Below are 10,179 nucleotides of genomic sequence, written 5' to 3' on the forward strand. Positions count from 1 at the left end.
ATTATTTCACACCTTTGTTTGATTTTCTCAATAGGGGTTTTACTCTCTCTCTCTCATTGTATTTTATTTCTCATTTAATATATAAATATTTTTTGTTACGAAATTGAAGTGTTCTCTAGTAGTTACTCTGACTAAGCTCTTTTTTCATATTTCTAAATTAAACAAGGCATAGATCTGTTTTATATCAGAGATGGAAATTGTGCCTTGTTGATATTTCCTAGAAAAATATTCTTTAAAAAAATCACGCCTTGCTGATATTCCCTAGAAAAACATTCTTTAAATAAGTCCACGCCTTGCTGATATTCCCTAGAGAAGTACTCTTTTAAAAATCCACTCCTTCCTTAAAAAAATATTCTTCAAAAAATCTACGTCTTCCGTAAAAAAAATATTCTTCAAAAAATCTACGCCTTCCGTAAAAAAAATATTCTTCAAAAAATCTACGCCTTCCGTAAAAAAATTATTCTTCAAAAAATCTACGCCTTCCGTAAAAAAAATATTCTTCAAAAAAATCATGCCTTACCGAGGTTCCTTAAAAAATATTATTAAAAAAATCCCCGCCATGCTGAGATTCTTAAAAAATATTCCTTAAAAAATACACATTTTGCTGAGATTCGTTAAAAAACTATTCTTTAAAAAATCCACGCCTTACTGAGATTCGTTAAAAAACTATTCTTTAAAAAATCCACGCCTTGCTGAGATTCCTTAAAAAACATCCTTTGAAAAATTCACGCCCTGCTGAGATTCCGTAAAAAACTATTTTTTAAAAAATCCACGCCTTGCTGAGATTCATTAAAAAATCCACACCTTGTTGAGATTCCTTAAAAAAAATATTCTTTAAAAATCCACGCCTTGCTGAGATTCCTTAAAAATTATTCTTTAAAAATCCACGCCTTGCTGAGATTCCTTAAAAATTATTCTTTAAAAATCCACGCCTTGCTGAGATTCCTTAAAAATTATTCTTTAAAAAATCCACGCCTTGCTGATTTTGATCCTGTAAGCGGAGTAATATAAGCGGACGGGGTTGACTACACAACTACCACAGTACTTTAAGTTTTGCGGAGCCAAATCGCGAGCTTGGGCAAAATTTCGCGATATTTATTTTCTCTGGTGTCGTTATGATAATATTACGGGTCATCTCTGATCTGTAACAAAAATTCCGTCTTTGGAGAATATTCTCTAGGTCATCGAAAGAATATTCTCTAGCTTATCGAAACAAACAAAAATCACGACATTGGGGGCGGATAAGAAATGGCAGCGGTCATACAAAAAAAAAAAAAAAAAAAAAAAAAAAGGTTCGACATAGTCCCCAGAACAGCCCGGTTTATGGAGTTGAGAAAAAAAGGCATTGCTGGTTCATGAAAAAATACTGTTTTGGTGCGTATTAGTGGTATCAACAGTAATACGCACTAGAATACGTTTTTCTTTGCTGGCAACTAATTTTACGTCATTTGAAAGAAAGTTCTTTTCTAGTTTATTGAAAATATTTTATAAAAAAAGCAAGCGAAAAATCACGATATTGGGAGCGTAAACGTTATAACAGCAGTCATACACACTAGAGTTCGTCTTCTCACTTCAAGTGTTTAAATAAAAAAGGGTCGATATTATATTACCTTTCTATTAGCCATCTCTGTCGATTCATCAGAAAAAGGATTTGCTGGCCTATAAACGAAATTTCTATTGAAATGCTATTCTTCAAAATGCCATTATTGAGAAAATATTATTTAAAAAATTGAGGCTTCAGTCGACATTTAATCACTCACACTTCTCTACGTCATTAAAAATATTTTGTAAATAAAAACAAGCGAAAAATCACGATATATGTGGGCGTATAAGTGATGATAGCAGTCATACACCCTAGAGTTCATCTTTTAACTTCCACTGCTTAAATAACAAATGCTACAAAAAAAAAAAAAAAATAATAAATAAATAAATAAATAAATCAATAAAAAAAAAAATAAATCAATAAAAAAATAAAATAAAAAAATTGTTCGGCATTATATTAGCGGCTTGTTAGTCATCTCTGCCAATTCAACACAATGTCGAATCTTCATTGGATCTTAAACAAACTTACACTTTTCCAGTGCTTAAAAGAATAGTCTTAATATATAGAATATATAACGCAATATGTTTTGTAAACTTCTCTAGAAAACCAAGATTATTCTCAGAACCTAAAATGCCACTTTCAAAATAAACAACTCATTAAAAAAAAAACAAAAATGTTCGATATTGTGAACGTATAAGTGATGACAGCAGTCATACGCACTAGAGTTCGTCATTAAACTTCAAGTGTTTAAATAAAAATAAATTATCAAAATAAACGACTCATTATATATATATATATAACAATCAATTGTGGACGTATAAGTGATTACAACACTCATACGCCTTACGCTACGTCTTTTAATTTCAAGCACTTAAGGGGACACCTCCCCCATTCTCGGTGTCCAAAAAAATAATTGTGTATTTTGAATTAATTCCAATCTATACTAATTCAAGAATGTCGCTATGAAATTTCTAGTGAAAATCTCAACAACTCTTGAAGTGGCTGCAAGTGGGCTTCTCAAACTTTAAACGCATTTTTCTCCATACAGAGTTTTTGTGAAAACTCAAAAACTAATAAAATCCGACCGATTTCAAATTTTGGGACGTTTATTTGTGAGTGTGTAGATATCGTAAATTCCTAAACATAAAAATTTCGGATTCCGAAAATTCCAAATTTCGGATTCCGAAAATTCTTAAACATAAAAAATAGTTCGTCTTAGTTCCCAGAACAGTCAGCAAATAGTACAGTCGAAATCGTTTAAGCTCTGCCCATTAATTTTTATCGGTTATAACGCCTATAGCGACCAATATCGTCGGTCCCTTGCTATTTCGACTGTACTGTATTTGCTAAAAAACATTGTGAACATTATGAACATGATTTTGAAAAAAATATTTGACTGTTGCCATAACTCCCATCTTTGCCACTACTTAATCATATCTCTCAGCTCTTCAAAGCTGTTAACTCTCTCACTCTCTTCCTGTTATTTCGTTTTGTGTTCACTGTTGTAATATTGTCATAACATACAAGAGACGAGGGAGTATGCTGGAGGGCGGTAACAAAAAACAGAAAACATGAACAGGAATAACATTGAAACAGAAACTTTGACGACAGCAACAACAACTACTAAATATGCAACAAACATAATCCTCGAGCATGAATGTTGCCAGCCAGTCAAGACCGACTGCCTGCCTGCGTGGCTGGGAGCAGTCAGTAGTCTACAAAACAACCAACTGTAGTTCTGATGTCGACAACGACGACGATATTGTTGTTGATGGTGGTGGTGGTGGTCGCAATGATGAACTAAATAGCAACAACAACTGCAGCGAAAACAAAAATTCTTCCTTGTTATGTGTCTTGTTCAATTCTCAACAACATCATGTTGAGAATATCTAAATGTCATGTTTTGTTTTGTCGTTTTACCGCTGATGTTGATGCCAACCAAACAGTCAGCCATCCAGTCAACCGGATGTTATGGTTCTGTTCTGTCCCGGAATCCCTTTTAACCCGACAACAACAGCAGCAGCAGCCGCAGCATCATCAGCAGCTGTTGTGTTGTGTTACTGTGTCTGTTGCACGGTGATTATTATTATAAGCCATGTTCCCGATTATGGCTGCTGCCTTGGATGTGGTGTTGTTGTTGTTCTGCTGCTGCAGTGGCAGTGGTTACTGCTTAAGGCCATGTCGCTAATGTTTTTTTTTTTGTTTTGCTCTCAACATGTTTGTAATGTTGTCGACTTGTCGTTTACGACACAAAGTCACAAAAAACAACAACATACGTCTTTTTTCCTTTGTTCGTTCTACATCCATCGAAAAACCATGGCTGGCTGGTTGTCTGCTGGTATAAAATCATCGTCCAGCAGCTGTTTGGAGTTTTGAATCGGCTCAATGTTTGCTTTGACTTTGTTGTTGTTGCTTTAGCTTTTAGCCAGCGCAATGTTGATTATGACTGTTTTTTTCTGGTCGTCGACGATTTGTTTGTTGGTAAGCTAAGGAATTTAATGTGTCACTCTCTGGTATCATTCACTCGTGTCATTTTGTATCCTAAGGCTTTCCTGCTCCCCCTATGTGTTGCAGGCGTCCGTCCGGTCTGTTGAGCCCACCCACAATTATGACTATATGTATATGAGTCATCATAATAATCATCGTTGTCAAACGTTTTGTGGGATTAATGGATATTAGGGTGTTTCTGGCGTTTTTGGATATTATTTTCTGAAGGTTTAGATTTCTTAAATTACTTCTATTACCTGGATCTTCGAATATGTGTTTAAATGTCTATAGAGGTGTGCAATTGGTGTGTGTAAGCTCTAGAAGTCTTTACAGGTTTTGTAGAACCTCGTTGGGGTCCGCAAAGGCGTTAAAGAGGTCTTTACAGGTTCGAATATCTTATGCGGAGGCCTCGCCTAGAATTTCGCATAGCCAATAAGAAGATATCTATGAAGTGCTAAGAGGAACTTTCCAGATGTCTGAAGGAACATTCCATATAGTCTGCAATGAATATTCTATAAGTCAGAGAAAGAAAGTGAAAATGCGAAACCCTATAGAGGTCATAATTGTTGTTGTGGATATCTCTGGAGCTTCGAATATGTGTTTAAATGTCTATAGACGTATGCTATTGGTTGTAGATTCTGTAGATTCTTGTAGATTCTCGTTGAGGCCTGCAGAAATATTAAAGAGGTCTTTAGAGGTCGAGGTCGAATGTCTTATCCGGAGGCCTCATAGGTTATAATAGTTATTTTGAAGCACTTTAGAGTTTCACATTGCCAATATGAATATCTCTATAAACTCTTAGTACTAAGGAGAACTCTCCAGATGCTTGCGATGAATATTTAATAGACCAGAGAAATAAAATGACAGGCTCCTAAGAGGTGCGAATAGGTTATGAGGACTTTACAGGTTCGAATATCTTATGCGGAGGGCTCTAAGATTATAACACTTATTTTGGAGTTCTCTACAACTTCGCAAATCCAATAGGATCTCTATGGGCCCGAAGTGCTAAGGGAAACTCTCCAGTTGTCTGAGTAGCAGGCAATGAATATTCTATAGGTTCTATAGAAAATGACAGAAAATTTGCACATAAGAGGTGCGAATAGGTTATGAATGCTTATTAAGGTTTGATTTTAGGTATGAGCTGAATAGGTTCCAACAGGCATTGTAGATCATTCTTATGGTCCGCATAAGTATTGAAGAGGCCTCTAGAGGTTCGAATAGCTTATGTGAAGTCCGTTAGAGGTCATAATAATAGATGTAGAACTTTCTAGAACTCTGATTAGCTAATGGAAAGATTTCTTGTGGTTCGAATAGATAATGCGAAGCCCTCTGGAGGTCAGAATAGTTTATGTGGAGCTCTGTTTGCTAATAAAAGATCTATGGAGGTCTCTATAGGTATTGTGAAGCTTCCTAGAAGTTCAAATATGTGAGATCAGAATAGTTCATGTTGAGCTCTGTTTGCTAATGAAAGCTCTATCGAGGTATCTATAGGTATTGTGGAGCTTCCTAGAAGTTCGAATATGTGTTCTGAATGTTTCAACAGGTCCAAATCGTTCTCGACAATCACTCTAGAGATTCCAGTAGGCTATGCAGAGATCACTAGCTGCCTGAATAGATTGTGAGAAAGGTCAGAGAAGAAAATGAATAGAGGCCCGAATAAGTGATTAAAGCTCAAATCGGTGTGATAGAAAAGGTCCCAAAAGGTACCTTGAGGATTGAATTGCTAATAGGAAGCCTTGTTGTGAGGATACCTAGAAGGCTTGAAAATGTCTCAATCGGTATCAACGGTCACTTTAGCAGCCCTAGTAGACTATGCAGTTATCCAAAAGGGGTTTAATAATGTTTATGTGGATTTTCAAAAATCACTATGAGCCCAATGTGCTCAAGGGAGCTCTCTAGAAATCTAAGTAGGTTTCAATAAATATTCTAGAAATCAAAGAAAGAAAATTACGGCCTCTCAAGGGGTGCGAAAAGGTGCGATGAAGGTGTATGAAAGCTCGAATTATTATGGTATGTTCTATAGTGGTCCCATCAGGTGTTGTAGTACATCATAAAGGTCCGCATATGGGTTGAAGAGGTTCGTAGAGGTCCCAACAACTGCTATATGAACTCGATAGATGTCATTATATTTGTTGTGGAGCTCTCTCTCTCTCGAGGTGATGGACTATTAAAGCTTGAAATATTATGGTATGATCTGTAGAGGTCCCAGCAGGTATTCTAGAACATCATAAAGGTCCGCATAAGGGTTGAAGAGGTTCGTAGAAGTCCAACAACTCCTAAGGAACTCTTTAGAGGTCATAATAGTTGTTTTGGAACTCTCTCTTGAGGTCTCAGTATGAGCTAGCAAAAAGTTCGAATCGGTGATGACTTTAGAGGTTTCTGTAGGCTATGCGAATATATCTAAATGTCGGAATATATTGTGAGAATTTTCTAGAGGTCAGAGAAGAAAATATGAGGCTTTGAAGTTGTGTGAATGGATGTTGAAGGACTATTGAGGCTCGTTATTATAGTATTAATAAAATTAGCTATTCGGAACCTTTAGAGGCCTCTTCAACTCTTTTGCGGACCTTCATGACCCTTTACAATACCTGTTGGGACCGCTAGTATACCGGTAGTAGTATAGTTGTTGTCGAACTCTCTCTCTCGCTCCCTCTCTCTTTCTCTCCCTCTCTCGATGTATCTATAGGTGTTGTGAAGCTACCTAAAAGTTCGAATATGTATTTTGAAGGTTTCAACAGCTCCCAATCGTTATTGGTGATGCCATTAGAGGTTCCAAATAGTCTATGCGGATATATATAAATGTCCGAATAGATTGTGAGCATTTTCTAAAGGTCAAAGAACAAAAATGAGGAGCTCTGAAGTGTGATGTGAATGGATAATGAAGGACTATTGAGGCTCAAATAGGTATGCTAGAGGTCCCAAGAGAATGGGTATGCAAGAGGTCCCAAGAGCTATTGTAGAGCATCGTGAAAGTCCGCATAACTGTTGAAGAGGCCGCTAGAGGTTCCGAATAGCTAATGTGATTAATAGTATAATAACTTTCTAGAGATCATAATATTTGTTGTGGAACTCTCTCTCTCTCTCTCTCGAGGTCTCTATAGATGTTGTGGAGCTACTTAAAAGTTCGAATATGTATTCTAAAGGTTTGAACAAATAGAAAATGCTCTAACATTGCCCGCATGGTCTGTACATGATCCTTCCAATTCATTCAATCTTGTGATAATAAGCTTGAAGGCCGAAGGGTCTTGTGAGAATACCTAACTTCTCTTTTGTTAAGCAATACGATTTGCTTGGTCTTGCCTTCATTTGGGTGTATGTTTACGTTTTTTAAGCGACCTCGTAAGTCTAGTTGGGCGAAAAACGTATATTCAGAAAATGTTCGATATGGGTCCATGTTTTGATATAGACCTCATAAAAAGATCCCATCCTATTTTCGGTCATTTTAACAGAAGAGACTGTAATTTTATATTTTAAAACATATTTTTAGAAATTTGTCGATATACGTCCATATTTTGACCGTATAAAAAGTGTTCTTACGTAGCCTCCATATAAAGGTTTCGCAAAATTTTAGGTAATTGGAAGGTTTTATCAGCCTTTTCCTACTGAGGGGGTTGTAATTAAACATGTTGAGTCAAAAAGGAGGTCAACAAACCTATACTCAGAAAATGTTCGATATGGGTCAATTCTTTGATAGGGACCTCATATAAAGATCCCACCATATTTTTGGTAATTTGAAGATTTCAATCGTATTTCGAAACAGAGAAGGCTATAATTTGATATTGTGAAACATCGAACAATTTTCGAACCACATGATTTTCGGTATTTTTAAAATTTTTTTTGCCGCACCCTAATACACATAAATATACAATTTAACAAAAGCTCGCACACACACACATCCGATTATGTATAAATTTCGCATTATAGGTTTGGGCTTTATTGTCAAACGATAATATCAGTAGTAGTGGGAGGAAGAGGAGAAAACAATACAGCCAGAGAGTTGTGCTGATGTTGTTTGGGTATGTGTGAGTAGCTCATAAAAATGTGACAAATTATTTAACAAGATACACGAACACACAAACACGCACGCCAACAAATACACTCGACCAGATTGAAGAGATACAATATAAAAATTTACACTCCAACACACAATAAAATTATAACACTTTATGTTGTGTGGTGGTGTTGTCACCAACATCTCAAACATTCCGACCGACCGACCGACAGACAGACATAACGAAACAAAGAAACGGACAATAATTTCACACATCAAAAGAATAAAATAATGGCAATATTTGTCATGATGTGTCCATAAAACAAAAGGATGACAACAAAACAAAATCAAGAGAAAATCATAAAAAAATATTTCGGTCTGTCTGTCGGTATGTGGTATGTCGGAATTGTGGCCGGAAAATGTAATGCGGTTGTTTGGTGTAAATAAATTTTTCTGTAAATATTTAAATATAATTTTTATGGTATGGCATAGTTAGGACTCTCTCTGGGAGGATAGGTTCCCAACATACAAGTTTCGATTGTCCTTCTGCCGCTCAAAAATATCTTACAATATTTTAAGATGCTACAAAACTCCCCCAGGGAATTTTGTAGCCTTAGCTACGCCAATGTAGAAACATAAACCATATATATAAACATTTTTTCAAAAGATGAATATTATTGTAAAACAAAAAAAAAAATCTTGTAATTGTTACATTGCCTCTTGGTCATGACAGTGAGACCAAGGCTAGGCCACAGCATGGCATGGAAGCTGCTGTATTGTCATGTAATTTTTATTCTTCTTCTTCGTCTTTTGCATTGTAACAGATAATTATAAAATATTCGAAATTATTTTTGCCAGACACTAACTGACATGTTGCCAAGACAATCAGCCAGATTGCCCCTGCCTTTCATCCATTTCCATTCACTTTACAAAGTTTATTGTTGAATAATTTCGATGGGAATCTTTTCGAGAGAAAAAAAAACCTCTTGAGAATATTTTTTGTTGTTAACTATAGTTATCGTTATTAATATCGTGTTTTTGTTGTTGTTGTTGTTTGTTCCGGAAAAAAAGTAGCAAGGAGATTAGTTATTCAGGCGTCGTCGGTGTAAATTAACTTTAAACATGCAGACTAGCTTTTTTGATATTAATGCGGGAAAATTCCACAAAGAACCTTTTAAAGGGGACACTCGGTAAGTTAGGTTAATAACAATGGAAATCATAATGGTCTGGGTGGGGATGTACATTTTTTTGGATGCGGAAAGTCTCGACTGTTTCTATTAAGAGTCCAGAAGGTAAGTGGTGCGCCAAAGTCCCTATATATCTTGCGAATAGCGTACTGAATTTAGTCTAGAATGATGTGTTTTAAGTTTCCTACAAATCGGTTCTGATTTAGATATAGCTCCCATATATATTTTCGTCCGATTTAATGTAAATGATGTACCAAAGTCCCTATATATCTTGCGAATTGCACAAAATTTAACCGTTTCTCCGATCGAGATAAATTTTGAACTAAAAATGATAAATATTGACCACCGTTTTGGCACAGCTTCATAAAACGCTCATTCCCCTATCAGGTAATCATCTTTTTGGGTATATTCAAGGTCCTATCATAACATGAGTTTTCTCTTAGAAGCCCCCATTAATTTGACATATTTTGAATGCCATCCTCATACTTCGGCCCGAACTGTCTTAACATCGTTTTAACTTGTTGGTAATGATCGGTTAATATTAAGGAGGACCAAAAACTGTATTTTAGTCCTTTTTTGGCCGCCCCAGAGACCAACATGTTGACCCGAAAATCACGAAATTTTATACAGAGAAAGATCGGTCAACACTTAATGGGTCAAATAGGCGCAGACTTTTATGTGAAAATTGACAAAATTTCTATTATATATGTCGTAAATATTGACTCCCGAAGAACATAAACCCGAGAAGTTGATAGGGACGATACCTACAAATTTCGATGATGGTCAGATGATATTGAGGAGAGGGAATTGACCAAAAACATTTTCTATATATTTTTCTAGTCGCTTAGTGGTCACTATTGTGAGCCGAACATGACAAATTTTACACGGGAAAATGATCTGGCCAGCTATTTATTTACGGTTAAGTGAATTAAGAATTGTGTGTGTGTAAAATACCTAATTTGAATCGTATG

This window comes from Musca vetustissima, unplaced genomic scaffold (genome assembly GCF_032173495.1).
Source record: "Musca vetustissima isolate MV318-11 ecotype Yass unplaced genomic scaffold, APGP_CSIRO_Mvet_v1 utg8489, whole genome shotgun sequence".
NCBI classification, from domain to species: domain Eukaryota; kingdom Metazoa; phylum Arthropoda; class Insecta; order Diptera; family Muscidae; genus Musca; species Musca vetustissima.